Consider the following 22320-nt stretch of genomic DNA (forward strand, 5'->3'; position numbering starts at 1 on the left):
ATATTGTCACTAGGGTTTGTATAGATAGTTCCTACCTAAGCTATGGTAGAGCACAGCATGTTAAGCTCTAATTCTGCCCTTTAGGTTGCCCTGGGGAGACATCAAACCTCATACCTGAGCAAGAGGCCTGTAGTCTACAGAAGCAGCTGCAGCCAAGCAATCAGCATGCAGTCGTGGTCATTTGGCCAGAATATCCCTCTCCCGTACATGGGTCAAAGTAGTGTTTTTATAATAAAACAGCTGATGTTCCAAGAAAGGATCCCCACGTAAGAGTGTGTATGTTTCTGTGAACATTAGAGACAAGGTGTACCACTTTTGCCGGCAACCCATCTTACTACAACCTTGAGAAAGCACAGAGTGAAAGAAATGTCTTGTTTAGGAACGCAGTGCTGACCTAGGCGAAAAACAACTTCATAGAGAAAATAAAACAAGACCGCAAATGTGTCTATTGTTAAAATAACAACAAAGCTCAAATAAAACATATCTTGGTTAAAGTGCACAACGGTAGGCCTAGTTTGCTAAAATAATGTGTATAAAGCTATAGCAAAAATGGCTGCTCAACAGTATGGTAGCAGTGTGGTGAAAGGCACCAGGGGGTGAAAGCATGGAGTTGCGCGGCATGGTAGCGGTGAGTTGGGGGAGAAGTTGCATTACTGGTTCTGGGTGCATTCCTGGCGTGGATGGGCACAGACTGGCTTGCCATTGCCATGACAGCAGTGTGTCCGCACTACAGTGACCATTAAGTAGGAACTGGGATGGGCGAGAAGCATAGGGTGTATTGGACCAGAATCCAGTGATGTCATTGTGTGTGCAAGTGGGTGATGAGAAATGAAGTACTCTTACTTGGCGTCATCTTATAAATACTTTTTTGGCAGGAAAACGGTGATGTCTCTTCCCTGTGTAGCTGGATGATCAGAAATATCACTTCCTGTTCATTTTTGGGAAGCATTTAGGTGGAAGGCCATGTGACTTGTGGACATCACCATTAGTTTTGCTGAATGTAACAATGGGTCTGGAACACATCATCCTACTACATGGTGTGAAGAAGGATTTCTAATCTGCCACTGCTGGCCTCATTGGTACTGCTGATTGCTGGGTGGAGGGCAGGAAGGGCAGCTTCTGTCCTGCCAGACACAGAGGAGAAGTCATCCCTATATTGCTGGAGCAAGTTACATTTCTTCTGCAACTCACTTGCCTGAAGTAGGCAGAGCGACATGATGTAACTTGATCAGGACTAGTTACTTAGAGTGTGTAGTGTTTGTGTTGCAAATTATACTTTTTCAACCTATTACTCAGTGTCCTGCAGGCTTGCTTCTTTGCCCTTTCTGCCTTTCATGTGAAGTACTGAATGAAGGTCATTCTGTCCTACCAGGCACAAGAGGAAAAGAGGCCTGTTAGGTCATAAAGAACTCAACATTCAAAAGCCTGACTATGGGGTAGCGAGTCATGTGAGTGTTTATGGTGCATGATAGACTTTATCTCCCAGTTGTCTGAAGACTCAACCTTCTCTAAGCCTGGCTGTAGCTCAGAGAGTCAGATAGCTTGGTCACATGATTAAAAGTATTTGTTAGCAATGTGAGCTGGTATAGAAATAAGCAGACTTCTTCTAAGTTTAGAGTACGTTTATTTAACAAGCAGAACAATGCTAAAGTCATTTCAGTGAATGCCACCAGGAACTATGTGGTACAGCTCAGTTTAGGTGTGACTGTCCATCACACTGAAAACTCTAGACCAGATCAAATATCTATGAATTCAGAAGTGTTTTGGTAAGGATAATGCTCATGATGTTGAGATAAAGATGTCTTACATCCCCCTTTTTTAATACAGGATGTGCTAGATGACACAAAGTCCCCACACAACAGTAGGATGGAATACTACATTTTCTTCTAGCACACCAGAGTTAGGGCAGCAGCAAAAGGTCTGTTTGAGTCTGCTCAAGTCGGGTACGTCAGGGTAAGACTGTGTCTTCTTTATCAGTATTGCTTCTTTAAACAAAATATTTGTGGGTGTTGCCCAAGACAGCTCATGCACTATCTCTTCCGAGACCATTGCTGACCGTTTATTTACTTTATTCTAACTTTCATTTGCTTGGTTCTTATTGGTTTGCTTGTGTAGACGTCCTTCCTCGGTGTTTGGGCAAAATATTGAGTATTAAGTATTGTGGGACATAAACATCTTCAAAAAAGTATTGATACTACCAAAGGTATCGTATGATAGAATATTGTTGGCAATAATATCATTTTTTGGTATATATTATCATTTTTAAGAATATTATTGTTTTTCATATTGTTTCCTTTTGTATAGTTGTATTATTTTTAGGTGTTACGATCAGTATTTCATACAATATCGTTTCTAATTTTAAGTGCTTTATTAATTTTTTTAATGTAATTAGTTAATTATAGTGTAGTAGTGGATTGTTAGGGTTTGTAGGGGAATAGGGTAGGAAGTTAATTAAAATATAAATAATGTAAATATAATGCCAATCCTTTTTTATTGTAAATTAATTATATAATTGAGTAATAAAAATATCAGTTGTTTAATTGTTAGATTATATTTTTTATTTTAATTTATTAATTTTAATGTATATTTTCTTTTTATTATTAGTATTAGTAAGTTATATTTAAGTAGTAGGTTGATGTGTTTCTAGCGGAACAGGGTGAAAGGTTAATTATAATGAAATGTATTTAAATTTAATATTTGTTATTTTAAATATTCAATTGAATATTTATTTGTTTTAAATTAAGACACCGCTCTTGCAGGCAGGAAGTCAGGTAGCCAGTTGTGTTGGTTAGAATGTAGATTTATTTAGATAAAGGGCCTCATTATGAGTTTGGCAGTCTTTTGGCTCAACAGTGAAGTCTGCCAAAATCCAGCCAAAAGTCCGAAACCGCCAGGAAGCTGGAGGGCAGAAAAGAGGCAGCCCCACCATCAGCAATGCCAGCCCACCAAAAAAATCTCCGAACCTATGAAGACCCACAAATCTCAATAGCGGTTCTTCCATGGCACAAGACCAATGGCGGTGTGAACCACGGCGGTCACCACAGTACTACTCCACACCACATTGGATAATTTTAAAACCCCACACCTGCCACACATCCACACACCCATCACACCTACACACTGCCCTATAAAACACACCCCTTCACATCTCACAATCCTTTGCAACCAGAACACCATATACAGCAAAAAAAGGTTACATTTAAAAATCAGAATCCATAGATTAGGCACCCCTACACACTTCACATAGCACACATCACACACCTGCACAACACCCTTAACATCACAGCACCCACACCTCATCACCAATTATTATTTTTAATTTCCTTTTCGTTTCGTCCACCACTACCAAGTCGCAATAAAAACATCCCTATTTCACAGATGATGAAGTGAGGGTCATGGTGGACAAAATCATCAGAGTAGAGCCATATCTATTCGGAGCACAAATCCAGGAAACATCTGTTGCCAGGAAAATGGAGCTGTGGCAACGAATAGTCGACAGGGTGAATTCTGTAGGCACCTATCCAAGCACAAGGAAGGACATCAGGAAGAGGTGGAACAACCTCAGGGGGAACGTCCGTTCCATGGCTGCCAGGCACCAGCTGGTGGTCCTCAAGACTGGCGGTGGGCTCCCACCTTCTCCCCCTACTTTCACATCATGGGAGGTGAAGGTCTTGGCCATCCTGCATCCTGAGGATTTGACAGGAATACCTGGGGGAGTGGAGTCAGTTAAGTCACTACACCAATAATGTCACCCTAAAGTTCTCTCTTGCATGCTCACTGATCACCTTTTGACATTTTAACAGCCAACCCACTCCCCACCCCCCTGTGTCCATCTCCCTAAATAACCCTCTATGGCATCCCACATGTCAAATAAACTCACCTAGGGCCACTGTGTCTCTGTATGGCATGGGTACTACAAGGTCTGACAGCACCACATCTCCCAGCAGGCACTGTTCCACCTGTAAGAAAACCATAACAGTGTAATACAATTTAAATTGCCTTGCATGTTAAACTAAGAATCAATTCAACCCACCTGAATGCTTGGCAACTGTACAGTCTACGGCAGTGACAAAAAATGCCCTTGGCATCTGCTAGTACAATACCATCCAACACACAGCTACAGCTCGGGGGGACGGACATATAGGAAGTTGGATATACTTGGAGTAAACTCATACAGAGACCCAGGTATAGTGGTCACTCGTATTCAGATGGCTAGCTCTGTTTCCAAAGTACATTGTACAGCTGTTTGTTGACTCAATGATGCTAAACACCTAACTTGGAGATAACAATAACAATATTAAGTCATAAAACATACAAGAAATAAGTCTATGAACAGGTATCTAACCACCAAGATACTCCAACATCTTGTAGTAAGGTGTATAATATCGGAAATCTGTGTATCCCATATAGCTCTACTCCAAATGTTGTTGCAGCTACCCTGATGATTGTATCCACCATGGCTGAACCATTCTTTGTTTATATTCATTTGATTTGATCCAATTCCCACATATGAATGTGCACTCCTTAATTAACACTACTAAACCACAGATCATGTGTGAGAGTCATTTTCAGCTATATTAAACTGTAAACTGTAATACCTCTTGCACATAAAAGATATTTACAAATGTACCAAATTAGTAAAGTTACAACTCACATTTACTGTTTAATCAGGGTACAATATACATTTACTGATACTGATGGACAAAATTATATGCACAATCATTGCACATTCCTGTACATAGGTTTGGAAACTGCCAATGATCATACAGTGAAGTACTGCTGCTCACTTCAGTTAATCAGCATAGGTGTGACTTACCAGCACCCCACAGACCACTGAAGTTAAGGATATGTCAGTCTTTCCCAATCCTAAAAGGCAAACTGATTGGTTTAATTTATCATCAGCTAAGACCTTATCAAATACCCACAACATAGCTCCCAAATGAGCATACCCCATGATACAGACAGAGGTCAGTACTGATGCCCACAGTCATGGACCCTTCCACTCATTATGGTCAGGTATCAGTAGAGATGGTAGTCACCTATGTCAGTCTTGAGACAGATGCACAGGGGTCTGCAATGATGAAACACAGTGACAGCTACATACAAGTTACTTAATACCAATATCAAGCCAACAAGATGGTTGAGGTTATGGATTGCAAAGGATGACATGTGTTAGAGACACAGTAACGCACATATGGCACCATTGGGCCCATCTCCCATGGAAACAGGTCTATAGTGTGAATAAGACACTACCATCCCACTGTCATGTCAGTCTGTTATAGACCTCAAAAACCATTAATCTCATGCCTGGCAGTATCTGGTTTAATCCATGTTCATTTCACATGTCAGTCTGAAAATCCCTCCTGCCTGTGACACAGTCAAATATTGCCAAATGAGGATGACCTTGTGAAGTAATCTGCAAAATAAAACATGTCATACATAATGTATACAGCTATGTCCTACATACATTGGTAATTCAGATTGTGCATTACGACAAACGTAGACTATGGTGATCAAAAAGCTGCACACTACTCCATGTACTATTCTGGATGCACATCTGAGTTATGTGTTTTGAGGCTACTAATGACATGTCTGATGGTCATACTAAGACCCAGTCCCAAAAATGTAAATATAAATCTTGGGCATCCAAAGATTTGGTAGCAGATATAAGTTACAGACACACATGACATATATGACTTACCAACCAGCGAGGCCCTCTCTGTGTATTGTCGTGTCATCAGCAGTGGGATATTGCTGTTTTGCATGATGAAAGCATCATGGACTGAACCTGGGTACCTTGCACAAACTTGTGAAATATAGAGGTCAGTCAAACAGACTACTTGGACTTTATTGGAGTAGAAGTTTTTCCTGTTCCTATACACATGTTCATTGACATTGGGGGGAACTAAGGCTACATGTGTTCCATCAATGGCTCCCACCACATGTGGGATGTGTGCCAAAGCACAAAAATCAGCATTCACATGGACCAAATCTTCATCTTGTAGAAATCGGATGTAGCTGTCCAGATGTTTCAACAATGCAGAGAGTACTGCCTTCAAAACCAGACTGAACATAGGCTGTGACATCCCTGCAGTGAGGGCCACAGTATTTTGAAAGGAGCCTGTGGCCAGGAAGTGCAGCACTGACATAACGTGAACGGTGGGTGGTATGCTATAGGGATCACGAATGGCAGACATCAGATCTGGCTCCAACTGATGACAGAGATCCATGATTGTATGCCTATCCAGGTGGCAGATTTGGATAATATGTTGATTCTCCAAGGTCTGCAGGTCTGCTAGTAGATGGTGCACTGGAGATTCTCTCACTCTTCTCATGCCAGAGTAACTATGTAGGATAAAACCAGGATCTATGTGTATCACTCATTCTGTCCATTGTAAGTGCCAAATACATATGTTGCACATAATGTTCGGACATGCCATATGAAAATGTAGAAACATTTTACACAGCACATACTTAAGTAAATAATGGATTATCACTGCAATCACATCCCCTTTCCTCAATCATGTTTAGACATGGATAAGCATGTCACTAAAAGTCTCTGTGATAATGACATACTTACCATGTTTCACATTATAAGACACAAATACCATCTTTCAGATTGCCATTGTGGTGCTGACTATGCCACTAAAGATACATAACTTATATCTCATCAATTTTACAACCTGTACATTAATCCTGCATATTCCAACATGTTTGCTCAAAGCCAGCACTGAACACTATGGCCTAGATATGTTTCACAGTGTGTAACGCAATTTTAATGTAACTTTACTGATCTTCTATGAACCTTATAATGCAACCTGCCTGACCTATTGTACTGGACAGTAGGAAATGACCTAGGTCTGCTGGCAGAAGTCGTCATGGCGGTAGGCAGTCACAACCGCAGTGGACATTGCCATTAGAACATATTGCTGCCTTTGGCGGACTAGGGCCAATGGTGAAGTCTGCCGGCGGTAACGGTTCTGCACGTGTGACCGCCATCTCATGCTTCATGCCTCACTTCACTCCTGACACTGCTGCCAGCAAGACCTCCAGGACCTGAGCTGCTGTGTACTGCCTCTGGGAGCAATCATGCCATGTCTTACAGTTGATAGCTGACATATAATGATGTACATGTGGGTATATCATATGTGTACCACTATACAGCTTTTCATACCTTGGTCGTTGTTGTTCATTCCCACCTACAGGTCAATGCTCCCAATATCATGATGGTCAGTTGTCCAGGTCCTTGCCCTCAGTCCATTGCAATGTCCCTTGATTGATGTCTATGTGTAACATTGATTCAGAGATTTTGAAGTCATTCCTAGTTTTCAAAAGGTTTCTGATGAGTGACAACATCATGTGAGGCTGTGATGTCCACCAGACAGTTCACATGACATACTAGCTGAACGTCTTCAGACCTGTTACAAGGTGATCCCCCTTGGTAAGTGAGTGATGTACAGAGACATTTGTTGTGTCTCAACTGAGTAGACAACCTGCATGTTGGAAGTCATGGAGGTTTTGCCACAGTCCAATTAGATCACATATATAGGTGTGAGGGCTATGAATGTTAGTACCATGGTCATGTTCTATAGGTGAGAAGTGGCTACACAGCATACTGTTGTAGGCATGATACATAGGTAAAGATATCTTATTCAAAGTTACAATCTTAAAAGTTTTTTGCCAGCATCATTTGTAAAATGAAAGGTTCTGTCATGATTCCACATTGTAAAGAGTTATATATGTACTTTCTGTTGCTATTAAGGATATATTTACTGAGTCCTGGCTGTATGGGAACCCATTGTATGCACTGACAACAATGTGGTGCAGGTGTGGTAGTTCATATACACATGTGTATTCAGGCATTTAGTTTGCATCATGTTATGTCATGTTAGCATTACTTGTGCTTTGTCTCTCTGATTTCTTCACAGACAGATGTAAGGCTAGTCATGTCTGATGTGTGGATAGTGATAATGCCACTCAGTCAGTGGGTGCTTGATGTAATGACTGGTTGATTAGTTAAGGCTGATTGTTAACTTCATGCACATGATAGTGGTCCATTAACTAGAAACAGAAGATAGACAACCCGTTATTGTGTGTGAGACACTGCTCCTAGCTAATTTGACCCTTATATGACTGATATAGTTTGTTTTCTGGAAGACAATGACTTAGATGCATTGGTCCAATATGTATTTACAGTCCTTCCTACATCACTATTGGTACATGTGTGGGAGTCATGTGCTCAGACTCCTTCATCAAAAAATGTTTAAGTACGCCAATTAGAGAAGTTGCATTTATCCATATATCAATTTTGCATGTGATTAACTATGTGACATGAAGTGGGTATGGCATGTATACACCAGGCTGTCTTGAGGTTACTATACAATATGTTTCTTTGCATGGTACATGACACCTGGCTTAATTGTTTGTATGTGTAGCTCCCCACCCATTTGGCCGTGCCCGCCCATCCAAGAGGATGGGCGTCTCCTTTGCCACAGGCACCTCTTCTCCAGCCACTGTTAGCCCAGCTGCCCTCAGTGAGAAGACTATTGACCTCCTGAGGTTGATTTCTGTGGGTCAGTCGACCATCGTGAATGCCATCCAGGGACTTGCAACTCAGACACAACAGAGTAATGCGTCCCTGGAGGGCACTAGCTGGCCTACAGAGGTCTTTTCAGGCTCTGGCCTCCACACTGACGCAGCCAGTCACTTTGTCTACTATCCCCCTCCACCTTCCTCTTCCCAATCCAAATCCCCCTTCCCTCACCCACCCAAAGCACACAAACAGACAGGCATGTATCTACCTCAACATCCAAGGGTAACATAGACAAACATAAGCACCTCAAGACACACCATTGGCATACACACAAGCAACAGCCACCTGCTGGCACAGCAACAGTCACTACCTGCCCTGATACCCCCGCCTGCCCCACTACCAGAGACACAACACCTAACACACCTGCAGACACCACACCAACATTCAGTGATCCAGCCACCACACCTATTCTACCCACAGATGCCACGCAGCAGCAGACCCTCAGACATGCACCCCAGTCACCACACCCATAGACACCACGACCACTGACTCGCCTACATGCAGCACATTCAATATACCTGCAGTCACAACCCCAGCGGAGAGCCACCCACACAGCATGGCATCCCCCAGCACTTCCACCAGTCTCAGCCCAAAACACATAAACGCCCTCACTCACCCACCCAATAGACACCCACCACCCGCAAGCATACCTCCCACAAACACGCACCCAAGACATCCACACCAACACCTCTTACAACCACTGCCTCTCCCTCCACACCCAAACTCTTTTGTTATGATCGTCCTCGTCTATGCAAAAAAAGCTTTTCTCTCAGTGTTTAACCTTTTTCCTACTCTTCCCCCTCCCGGTGATACCCCTAAGAGATATGTTTCTCTCCCCAAGGCAAGCCCTTCCACCTCCAAATTTTCCCCAACCCCCCTCCAACACTCATGGCCCTCCCCTGCCAAGAAGTTGACCCAAACCTCCCCTCCCCAGCCTAAGCCCAAACTCCCCCTGCCTCTGCCCCCTAAGACTCCCTGAGGTGCCTGCCTGCCCCCTTGATGCCCCTACCTGTGGAGGTTACATAGGACTCAGGAGTCAGGATGGGACACCATTTTGTGCCTTTGGTGCAAAACCATGTTGTAGATATGGACTGGCCAATGGCCTTGGACTTTTATCTTTGTTGAGGCAAAAAATATATTGTGATCAACCATTTGTTGGTTTTCTGGTTACATCTTTGTCCTGAATTTCCTTTCCTAGGTTTGAGTTGTTCCTGGCTGACATTGGTTGTGTGCCAGTATTTGTGTGTGTGTGGTGCTTGTGCTTCCTGTATTGTTTGAGAAGTATGTGTGCAGTGCTTTTGACCCCCAGGGATAGGGTGTGTGCTATGTGATGGGCATGTGTATGTTGCAGACATGTTGTTGCTATGGTATTGTGTTGTGTTTGTGTTGACGTATTTGTTGTAGTGGTGTGTGACTTTGTGTGGATTGACTGTGTGAGTCTGCTTGTATTGTGAATGATATGATAGGTATGATGTGCTGTGTGTGTGATTTGTGTGTTGATTGCTAAGTTGCATGATGGTGTAATTGTGTGTTAGTTCACAATTGGTTTTACATTGTGTTCTATATGTGATAATTCCTTGGCCAGTGTCGGCTGTCAGTGCATGACAATGTGTTTATAATTGTGTGGTTGTGGTGTTGTTGTGATGTGTTGGTATATTGTATGGGATTCTGTGAGACTGGGCCTATGCTGTGCTGCCATGCTTAATTGTGTGGAATTTAAGTGTGATGTGTGTGTGTGCTGGTTGCAGTATTTGTGCTGTGCATGTGTGGGTGTCTTTGTTGTTGTATGTGAGTGTTCGTGTCACTGTACTGTTACGTGTGAGAATAGCCCTCGCACCCCTCTCCCTATGGTACATTATGGGACTATACAAATTTTGCCAATCTACAAATGTAACAGGTGAGTGTGTTTTTGTCGTCCTAGTCGGCGATGATTCTGTTGTCTTTCTGCAAGCAGGAGCAGCAGAATGACGTCTAGTTGTGGTTCCATGGCGGCTCAGGATGAGTATGGCTTCCTGGAGGTGAGTGTCTCCTTTCATAGAGTTTGTTTCCGCCTGGTGTTTTGTGGTGGTCTGATCGTGCTGGAAATGTTGGCAGTGGGCAACCTAGTAATTAGTCCAATGGAAACAAGGTCTCTGCCAGACTGTCGGTGGCTTCAATCGTTCGCGGCAGTCTGACCACATTGTTGGTGCTTTGACTGTATTCCGTTGGCATCACAGCCAAACTCATAATTTGGCGGTCCTCTCCGCCAGCCTGTTGGCGGTCTGACCACCACAGCCAACATGACGGTCACAGGACTGTCAAACTCGTAATTACACCCAAAGTCTCTTAGGTTACAAGTTCCAAGAAATTATGGAAATGGATAAATGCCCCATTAGGAGCAGCATCCTACTGCTCTGCTCGAACTCACCAACTGACACTCTCTCTACTCAAGCACTCATCAACATTCCATTACCTCACGCACACTGGCTGAGCAGCAGGGAACTACGGGACATATTTATACTTTTTGACGCAAAACTGCGCTAACGCAGTTTTGCGTCAAAAAAATTAGCGCCGGCTAACGCCATTCTGAAGCGCCATGCGGGCGCCGTATTTATTCAATGACATTAGCCGGCGTTAGCCACCGGCGCTGCCTGGTGTGCGTGAAAAAAAACGACGTACACCAGGCAGCTCCGGCGTAGGGGGATATGGAGCTTGGGCGCCAAAAAATGGGGCAAGTCAGGCTGAGGCAAATTTTTCGCCTCAACCCGATTTGCGCCACTTTTTTCGACCCCCAACCCCCATAGAAATGACTCCTGTCTTAGCAAAGACAGGAGTCATGCCCCCTTGCCCAATGACCATGCCCAGGGGACTTATGTCCCCTGGGCATGGTCATTGGGCATAGTGGCATGTAGGGGGGCACAAATCAGGCCCCCCTATGCCACCCAAAAAAAAATATATATATACCTACCTGAACTTACCTTAAGTTTCCAGGGATGGGTCCCTCCATCCTTGGGTGTCCTCCTGGGGTGGGCAAGGGTGACAGGGGGTGTCCCTGGGGGCATGGGAGGGCACCTCTGGGCTCCTTCCGAGCCCACAGGTCCCTTAACGCCTGCCTTTTCCAGGCGCTAAAAAACAGCGCAAAAGCGGGCGTACGTCATTTTTTTTGACCCGCCCACTCCCGGGCGTGAATTTTGCCCGGGAGTGTAAATACGGCGCACATGCCTCGGAGTCGATTTTTTTAGACGGGAACGCCTACCTTGCATATAATTAACGCAAAGTAGGTGTCCACGCAAAAAAATTACGCAAACTCCATGGACTTTGGCGCTAGATGCGTCTAACGCCAAAGTATAAATATGGAGTTAGTTTTGCGTCGGAATTGCGTAAAAAAAAACGACGCAATTCCGGTGCAAACGGAGTATAAATATGCCCCTACGTATCCACGGAGCAGATGCATCACAAAAAGATTAGGTTACAATACATCTCCTCCCATTAGAAAACAAATAAAAACACACCAGGACAACAATGGAAGTCCTGTAAATTTTATAGCATATAAGTTAACTTACTGCACCTACTGATCCTTAACCCATAAAGAAAGACTATTACTACATCAGAGTGCGAAACATAAACCCCCCTTATGCTGAGGGGTAAATAACCACTTCACTATTTACTCCACACTAATTCCAAAGCAAGGGTCTCTCGCAATCCTCACATTCCCCCATACAGGAAATCTTTGCATGGGTATCTTTTAACCTTCCCACAACGCTACACACAAGGAATCTTCACAATGGGTATCTTACAACCCTCACACATCCCCTCACCAAGGAAATCTATACTGCATCCCTCACATGCACAATGTGTATCTTTCAACTCTCACACATTCACTTAACAAGGGAATCTCAGCAATGGGTATCTCCCAACTCTCACATGTACAATGGGCATCTTTCAACCCTCACATATTCCCTCACCCAGAGAATCTCCCCAATATATATCTTTCAACTCTGGCTATCTTTAAACCCTCACTACTTTCAACTCTAACACATCCCCACCCACAGTGAATCCATACAGTGAGTATCATTTCAATCCTCATGTCCACAGTCGGCAAAGGGTATCTTTCAACCCTTGTTCATAATTGTAAAAGGATACTACATAATTGAACCACTCATCCCCAAACAATGACACTATACTCCCACACCCTCTCTCCTGTATACTTTGCAGAGCCAAGGACACTATGTTAAGTGCTACTCTTACAAGCAGACTTTCCTCAACTGGAACAAATGCACAATACTCTCCACCACCATCTCAACATAGCAATCGGACACATAACAGTTATTCTTAAACATTCAGGGCCATATTTATACTCCGTTTGCGCCGAAATTGCGTCGTTTTTTTTGACGCAATTTCGACGCAAAACTAACGCCAACTAACGCCATATTTATACTATGGCGTTAGAGGCGAATAGCGCCAAAGTTCCCGGAATGTGCGTCATTTTTTAGCGTGAACCCCTTCCTTGCGTTAATGATATGCAAGGGAGGCGTTCCCGTCTAAAAAATGACTCCCAGGCCTTTACGTGGTATTTATACTCCCGGGCAAAAGAGACGCCCGGGAGTTGGCGTGGCAAAAAACGGCGCATTTGCGCCACTTTTTAACGCCTGCTCAGGGCAGGCGTTAAGGGGCCTGTGGGCTCAAAATGAGCCCACAGGTGCCCTCCCATGCCCCCAGGGACCCCCCCTGCCACCCTTGCCCACCCCAGGAGGACCCCCAAGGATGGAGGGACCCACCCCAGGGACATTCAGGTAAGTTCAGGTAAGTATAATTTTTTATTTTTTATATTTTTTTTTGGTGGCATAGGGGGGCCTTATTTGTGCCCTCCTACATGCCACTATGCCCAATGACCATGCCCAGGGGACAGAAGTCCCCTGGGCATGGCCATTGGGCAAGGGGGCATGACTCCTATCTTTACAATGATAGGAGTCATGTTGATGGGGGATGGGCGTCGTTAAAAAATGGCGCAAGTCGGGTTAAGACGATTTTTTCGACGTAACCTGACTTGCCCCATTTTAAGACGCCCATGCGCCATTTTCCCCCTACGCCGGCGCTGTCTGGTCTACGTGGTTTTTTCCCACGCAAAGCAGGCAGCGCCGGTCTGATTGCGCCGTCTAACGCCATTCCATAAATACGGCGCCCGCATGGCGCTTCAGAATGGCGTTAGACGGCGCAAAACTTTTTGACGCTAAACTGCGTTAGCGCAGTTTAGCGTCAAAAAGTATAAATATGGGCCTCAGTACAGCATTAAAACCCAACAAACATTTACAGTCACTAACACAAAGTCCTCTACTCTGGTGAGCGATATCTCACCCAAACATACCGCCCCACAATCTCTTTCTAGGAGGCCGGTAATACACAGACTTCAGTCAGATCACAATTTGATGCTGGACTACTTCATTCCCCAAACCATCATGGCCACCAAATACCCATACCTCCTTCCTGTATCAAGCAAATAATAGTCTCTATCTCAGCTGTTGTAGCTCTTTCTTCCAGGTGGCAGGCACAAACTTCCCTCCCCTGCCCTCCCCTCCAATTAATTGGAATTAGCAGTAAGGTTTCACAAGTTTTCTTTTTTCTTCACAGTCAGTGTTACTCACTGCCACACACTGTACAGTTCACTAACAAAATGGTCCTAACCTTTGTCAATCACTTCTCACCACAGTGCACTTTTCGCTCACCATTCAACAATGAGAGGTCACACTTCGCCGTACTGCCTTTAAAGTAATGATCTCATCTTGTTTGAGATTGCATTTCCTTGCTGCTCCACTGGAGTCCACTGGAGTAAACTGGAGTCAGGTTGATGGTTAGCAAACAATACCAATAAAAATGCAGAGATCTAGCTCTAGTATCTACCTTACTGAGTGGTGTGCTGGTCTCCTTTTCTCAAAACTTCTCACCCATGAAATGCAGGTTTACTAACCAGGGCAGCAGGGTTCACCTGGGGTCCCTCGTTCACACTGGATTTCAACCACACATCAAAATGAACCCCTGGTCTCAAACACCACACACCAGCGATCCCTCCAATGCCCAGGAAACGCACAGAAATCAGCAATAAGTGTGGACCTCTTTCTTGAAGATCTAATATTTAAAACCCTCTGCCCCAAGAGGCTATAAAACTTTTTCTTGGTGGAAAGAGCACACCGGGCGCCAGTGGCGCCTCTGAGACCAGGGGCTCAGTGCCAGAGTTTTCAACCACTGGGATCGCAATGCCATTCTACAGGCGGCTCGCACCCATGGGGACTTGCACTACGAAAATGCAATCATTATGTTTTTTCCAGACCATACACTCCAAATTCAGAAAAAGAGCATTGCTTTGATGAAGTTAAAAAAGTACTGCATGCAAGGAAACTTAAGTATATGATTCTCTTTCCAGCAAAGCTCCGAGTGATAGTGAAGGGCAAATCCTGGTATTTTACCTCGCCAGCGGATGCGTGGGACTGGATCGAAGGCTGGCGTCAGGGAGGCCGGCAATTCTGAAGGGTGATGGAAACAAAGATTTTATTAAGATCACTTTACCTGGTAATGTGAAAATGTTAACTATTTGCTGAAACCTGATTTTTAACCATTATTGTTTTTACATTATATAGTTGAATGTCAACAAGAGTTTTCTTGCCATTTCAATAGAAACTGTGATGGCTGTAAATGACAGTGTGATACAGCACCATGTTTTAGTAACATATTTGCGATAAAGTGCTCCAACATGCATCACCTGCTACACACACACACACCCTTACCGCTCTTCTGCTGAATTTGCATGGCTCATTTGCTGTAATTGTACTTTGTGTAATGCTTGGATTTTTCTCAATCTTTATGACTTCAGTGATGTAACATTGATGGCAGCACTCCCACACCAAAAACTGTTTTAGCACCACTGATACGTTGTGCCACATAATCCATGTGTCTAATCTGAGGCACTTATTTTAGTGGAGTAAAAATATATTCATGTCTTGAAAAGGTACCATGGGTAAGGAGTAATAAGAAAATTGTACAACATCTCCATGTGGAGATCTCCATATATCACATAGCACCTTTACATTGCTGGAGTTCCCTAGTTTTGTCACCTGCTATTCAGTTTCAGTCTGCCCATCGATATATCCCATAGGTAATCCATTGACAGATTAAAATCACCTCTCAGACTCAACACCACTTCCAGATCTCAAGTAGTAACCTGATCACTCTCCAGCATATGCATATACAGTGTTGCAGGTGGATGCACCAAAATTACTGCATCCCTTTCACCACACCTACACATAACACCACAAGATAGCACATGGGTTTTCAAAAACAAATGAAGTCCATTTCCTGAATGTAAGTGCCATGATTCTTGACCCAGTATTATACCCACATGAGCCAGCACATATATTTTACTCATCCTTATAAATTTGTATTTGTAGCCCAGTAAATGTGATTTTTGCTATAACCCTATGGGCCTCATTTCGAGTTCTGCAGATGGGATGATCCACCTGCTGAACGTCAGACGGGGAGGTTGCCGTCTTTCTGGAGACCTCCCCACAGGACCTATTATGACTTTCCCACTGGGCTGATGGGTGGAAACCAAGGTTTCCGCCCGTCAGCCCAGCAGGAAAGTGGCAGCATTCTCGCTGGCTCATAATCGAGCTGGTGGTAATGCTGCTGCCCGCAGGGTGCACCAGCACCATTGCAATGCTTACTGTCTGCACAGCAGACAGTGAGCACTGTCAGGGTGCTGGACAGGGGGATCCCTGCACTGCCCATGGGCAGTTCAGGCCCCCCTGTGGCCTCCTGCACCTGTTCTCCGCCAGCCTTTTCATAGCAGTGAAACCGCCATGAAAAGGCTGGTGGAGAACAAGGTTGTAATCAGCAGGGCGGCGCTGACTTCACCGATCATGGCGGAGACTGCCAGGGTTGTAATGTGGCCCTATATGCAGGCAATAGTGTATGAGTGCCATTAACAACATACCCATCTTGACCTTACTCCCTAAGAGATTTACATTACATACAAGTATCATCCAGTAATTTTCATGAGTACTCATCCCATGTGAGGTTAATTTCCTCTGCTAACCTTCTCTTAGCCTGGCTGCTTCTTGCTTGTACTTTGTACACTGCTGAAACGCTGTGTGAGCAAACTATTCATTTGATTAGAATTGTAACACCCAACACCCTTCCCAACTACTGTTCATCCCACAGCCTCATGCATCAGTAATAGAACAACCACCTGCCACAGCATGAGGAACCTGTCGGCCCACCGAACACTTTATAACCTGAAACTGAGGTCGTTATCACAAACTCCAAACTACATAGGGTTCATCAATACAGATGTTCCTCATGGCCCGTCAACTCTTGCAGTTGCAATTGTAAATTTTGTCTGCAGGGAGAGGGCTCTCATCAGGATGTCACCAAGATCTATCTTTTCCCCCTATCAACATAAACTCCCTATAGACTTCTGTGACCCTTTCACAAGCCTGGACATAATCCATGGACAATAGTAAACTTTGCACTTGTATAGCACACTACTCACCCGTTAGGGTCTCAAGGCGCTGTACGCATACCACTGTGGAACCCCTCCTGGCTTTTCCCTGTGAGGCACCCACTCCTGGACAGCCCCAGGGTGAAGCCAGGCATCCAAGCGCTGTGAGGGCCGTTGTGGAGATTAAGCAAGCTATTGCCCAGAGTTACAGAGTGGGACCCATTAATTAGATTAGGCACCAAGGTGAGAATTATCTGATCCAAGGGAATTGGGCCCAATACCCACCTAGGCGGGAATTGAACTCTTGTCCCGGGCAAGATCTCTGTATGAGGGTCTGCCGCTCTAACCATTGTGCCACACTTCTGCACTCTAGTAAATCTAGGCCCTTAGGAGGCAATCTAAAATAGGACAGATCACTTCCGCCATTAGTAGCATCATTACTGTCTTCGTTCCTCTGCCAGGTGATGAGGTTTAATTGTCTGCAGCGACAAAGGGCTACAAGGGTTCGTATCAGTCTGATGTGTAACAGACTGTCCTATTGTTCCTTGACTCGGCCAATGATGTTTTTCATTCCCTGGCACGCTTTTCTCTGAACAGCTCACTGCTGATCCTGCTTGTTTTTTCTCCTTGGTTGGTTCTCCGCTTGCTCTGTTCTTTTCTGCACTACATTTTAGCCATCCACAAACCATGCTAGGGTTTCAGGAAGAGCATTGTCTTCCCATCACTCACATGTGGGCTTGGAAAAGTGTCACATTTCTGACTTCCATTTTCCACAGTTCATGCTTCACCACATACAAAGTGGATAGCTTATGTGATATCTAGGAATATTAGCTTCTTCTATTTCCAGCTGGCCAACTCTTCAGTTGACCTGAAGCTTCAGACCCCTGCTTCCGAAACTGAATATGTAGGTTATTATAGTTATCAAGGGTGCCTGTGGCCTGAGTGACAGTGGCCTATGTGCTCTTTCAGCTGAGAACAGTGATGAATGTCACTGCAGTTTTCTCACAAACAGTCAATACATTCCCCTTCTGCGCTCTCAGGGACTCCCACAATTTGGATGTTGTTAAGTCACTAGCCTCCTGAATTTTCCATCTTTATGGCAAGCTGCCCATGGCAGAGACTACCGCCTAGAAACAGTGCATTTAAGAGACTTCAACTTGTCAGAATTCTTCACCAAGCTCTTTTCCAGGGTACTAACTTGTGATATTTTATTAAAACCTCCGCTCAGGAGTGTGAGGTCGGTGAGCATCATACTTATTTGATGTTCGAAAACTGCCCTGATTTTTCCTATTGTCCTAAAACAAAGGTTCCTTTCCTCCCCTGGTGTAGTTTTTGATGAAGAGGCAGTTTCTTCCTTTGTCACTGATATCTTATGGAAGGCACCCTTCTCCTTTCTATAAGAAGAATGTTTCTCTTTTGTATTGTGTTCCTTTTAAAGATTAGAATGTCATTGGTGACATCTCTTGTGCGGTGTTCCAGACTCCATTGGAGATCGGTTGAAAGATGGGACAGGCAATGGGAGACGCTGTGTGTTGTTCTTCCTTCTGCTGAAAATAAACCAGTATCCACAGCCTAGTCTATTTCTTTATAACCCAAACAATGTTGTTGGACCAATTCAATAGCAATATGGAAGAGATACTGACATTGTTACGACAGTCATTTCTCAAGTCTCAGTCTGATGTCATCCATACAAAGTACCAGAAAATAGTCATTGGTCCTCAGGCTAAACATTTGTTAGTGGTGGTAAATAGCTGGTCACTAAAGGTTAGCTATCCAGCCTCCATCAATCTGAACATTCTTTTTTATTTGTTGAAGAAGACAATGTTTGAACCCACCAGCAGCATACATGTTCACCATAATTCAGCTTTGTGTTTCTATTGGCTAAATAATTAAGACAAGTTAACAGTCCAGATGCAATCAAGTCAGCTGCAGTCTAACTTCCAGTCAGAGTTCTCACATCACTGGAGGGACTAACACAGTTTTGTTGATTATGCGGAAGAAGCTAATGGATTTGAGGGATTTGGATAGTCAGCTGACTGTATCGTTTTCAATTTGTCTGCAGGTATTCACACCATAGACCATGATTTATTGTTGCATTATCTGAACCAGTAAATAGACATTTTGTGCAGGACTTTTGCCTAGATGCTGTAAATGTTTGTTCATGATTACTAGCCCGCAGGGGCACTTTAGCTGATGCTTTTTAAGGTTTGAATATGCTTTCTCTGGCTGAAGTAATTTGTGATCATGATCTCAAATACCACATAAAACCTGTGGGACTTTGTGGACAGTGGTGCCTGGTGAACTTTAAAGTGGTGTGGTATAATATTTGGCTCGGATTCCAGTAAGTGAGCCTGACTCCATAGTGGGTTCAGAGGGAAGGAAGCCTCTAACTCAGTCCCACTCTTAATCACTATCACTCTGACTCACTTTTAATACCACTCATTCTCAGCCGGTCTCACTCAGTTTCACCACTCACTCCCATTCATTCTCACCCAGCCCCACTTGTTCTCACTCAATCTCAGTATGACTCACTTTCACTCAAAATCACTCTGACTCCACTAGCCTCAATCAGTCTCAGTCTCACTCTGTCTCACTCATTGTATGATTTACTCCATCTCACTCATTCTCTGGCTCACTCCATCTCATGCATTCTGACTCACTCAGACTGTGACTTACTCAGACTCACTCACTAACTCAGTCTCAGCCAGTCTCACTCTGTCTCACTCATTCTCAGTCAATCAATCCTACTCTGATTCATAAAATCTGACTGACTCACCTATCCTCAATAATTTTCATTAATTCCCACTCATTCCGACTGTGACTCATTCAGTTCTACACAATACCACTCACTGTCATTCTCTGTCACAGTAATACTCACTTTCATTCTTCCTCACAGTTACACTCACTGTTATTTTCCCTCTTTCACTAGCAGTCATACTCACTCATACTCTTCATATCACTCATGGTCACTCACTGACTTTCTCCACTGATTCTCTCATTTTAACTCACACACATAAACACACATCCCATATGCAAATGCTCTCTCTCACAGACACACTCTTACTCAGTTGCACAGCACACACGTAACGTTTTTAAGAGTTTTTTACGCATATCATGTATTGAAAGAGCCATACTAGTTCATTCACTACAATGCTATATGTCTGCTTGTATAAATATTTTAGTCACATTGCTTAGTCAACTGGTTCTAACCAGGATAATCAGGATTATTTTTGCCCTTCAGAAATATGAAGGTTTGACCTTCTGGTCAGTGGCGGCTAGCAGGATTAAAATATGGTGAGGCGAGATACTGCCGAACTCACCATATATTTGGATCCCCCTGTGCAGCACTTTTACCCCCACGCAACACTTTCCCACCTGAGACCACGAGCAGGAATGGAAGGACTTTCTTCCTGCTCAGTGGAACCCAAATCAAATCAATTCTGGAGCTGCTGTCATGCTGTTTTCAGCATGAGAGCAGCTCCAGGATTGGTGGGAGAAGGCTAAACCAGCTCTCATTTTGAGGCCTGGCCAGCAATCCATGGGATTGCTGGTTCTACAGTGCGCATGTTGGGCTGGCCTTAGCAAGACAGCCGACCAGCCCGACATGCGCACTAAAAGGAGCAGCATTCATCCTGCAATTGCAGGATTCAGCCCTGCCCTTACACTCGCGCTGTACACAGCGCAAGCTGGTGGCAAAATAGAATGGCACTATTATTGTATTTTATTTATTTGTGTTTGCCTGCTCTGCTTGCAGCAGGTGGGGCGACGCTCTTCCGCTCTGTAGGAGGAGCCGCCCCTGCTTCTGCTATAAGGAGGTAGATTTTTTTAAGTGGTTCAACTCATTCTTTGGCAAGTGCTGTCCAAGGTGGGGAAATCTGTGGGAGCCCCTGTTCATGGTTAGCTCTCTACTTTGTTCCCAATGAAAGTTCATGGGAGAATCTATGGGACCAATTCAGTCTCCTAATTTCTGTATATTCAGCACTTGTTTGGGCAACAGATTCATGAAGGTGACCGAAATTGTTTTCGGAATTTGCTTTTAAAATCCGTCAGAATAGGATACTCCTTTCCTTTTTTCTATGTTTAATAATGTTTCAAAGCTTATTTTTCTAAATAATTCGATTTTGTTTTAGAATTCTGCTAGTCTGTGTCGCTATTCTACTCTAGTATGCTTTGTTTTGTTTGCTTTCTTTCGTATTTTATTTTATCTGTTTTGTGGACTGTTCACATCTGTTATTATTTTGAAACTATGTCTTAGCATGGTATGAATACTGTGCCTTGTAAGTCCTAAAAAAAAAAAGAAACTTAGCTATAGAAGCAGCTGGGAGAACTGAGCGGGTTTATAGCCCCAGCAAATGATTTAGCAAATGTTGTGTACAGAGCTTGCACTATTCTTGGCAAACATTTGCTTTCAAGAGATGGTTGAACCAACAAATTAATAGGGAGAGCCACGTCAGAGCTGACTCGAGGGTCTGCTTTGGTCTAAAAGCCGGTACAAGAGCCAGGCTTTAACAATGTTTGGCATGAAAAATATGCAAAAATGTAGTCTAAAATAATGATAACTTCCCTTCGAAGATAAAAAAGAGAAGAGATTTAAAATGCTGAATCATTTCAGCTCAGTACATTACATTATATTATTTCTTTGAATGGAATGTATTGACAGTGATAGTTTTTCAACATGAAATTACCACCACACTCAAGTCCGGAAATTCCATTAGTTAACCAAGATGCAAGTCTGTTGTCATGCGCACCCCATATGTAGCCTAAGTTTTTATTAGATATGGAGCATCAGCCTGTTACATCAAACGCAAGAGAGAGTTTGGTATGGCACACATCCTACCCTCATCTATTACAAGATGTTCCCGTCTGTAATGATGAAGAAAAAGGAGGCAAGATGAAAAAAATAATTGCCTAGGAGCACACAATTTGTTCAAGGGGAAAGCTGAGATTGAGCCCATACTTTCTGATTTCACAATATTCAATCCATTCACTTGATGGGTATCTCTAATTCTCTCTTGTTTACATCAGATCTTAATACTTTGTGTTTAATTATTAGGACCTGAGGTTAGATTGTGGGTGGCAGACCAGAATCATTTGAAAGCTTGGATTGTGTCGGGCTCAACGGTCCAAGAAGACCTTGAGTTAGTCCAGGGCAGACATCTCGCTCGAGTCTGGTTTGATCCTTCAGTTATTTTGGTTCAGTCTCTTCATCCCTTGGATTTTTTGGGCTCATGAGTCATATTCCTTCAGCCACTGGGTT

This window comes from Pleurodeles waltl, chromosome 2_1, assembly GCF_031143425.1.
Source record: "Pleurodeles waltl isolate 20211129_DDA chromosome 2_1, aPleWal1.hap1.20221129, whole genome shotgun sequence".
NCBI classification, from domain to species: domain Eukaryota; kingdom Metazoa; phylum Chordata; class Amphibia; order Caudata; family Salamandridae; genus Pleurodeles; species Pleurodeles waltl.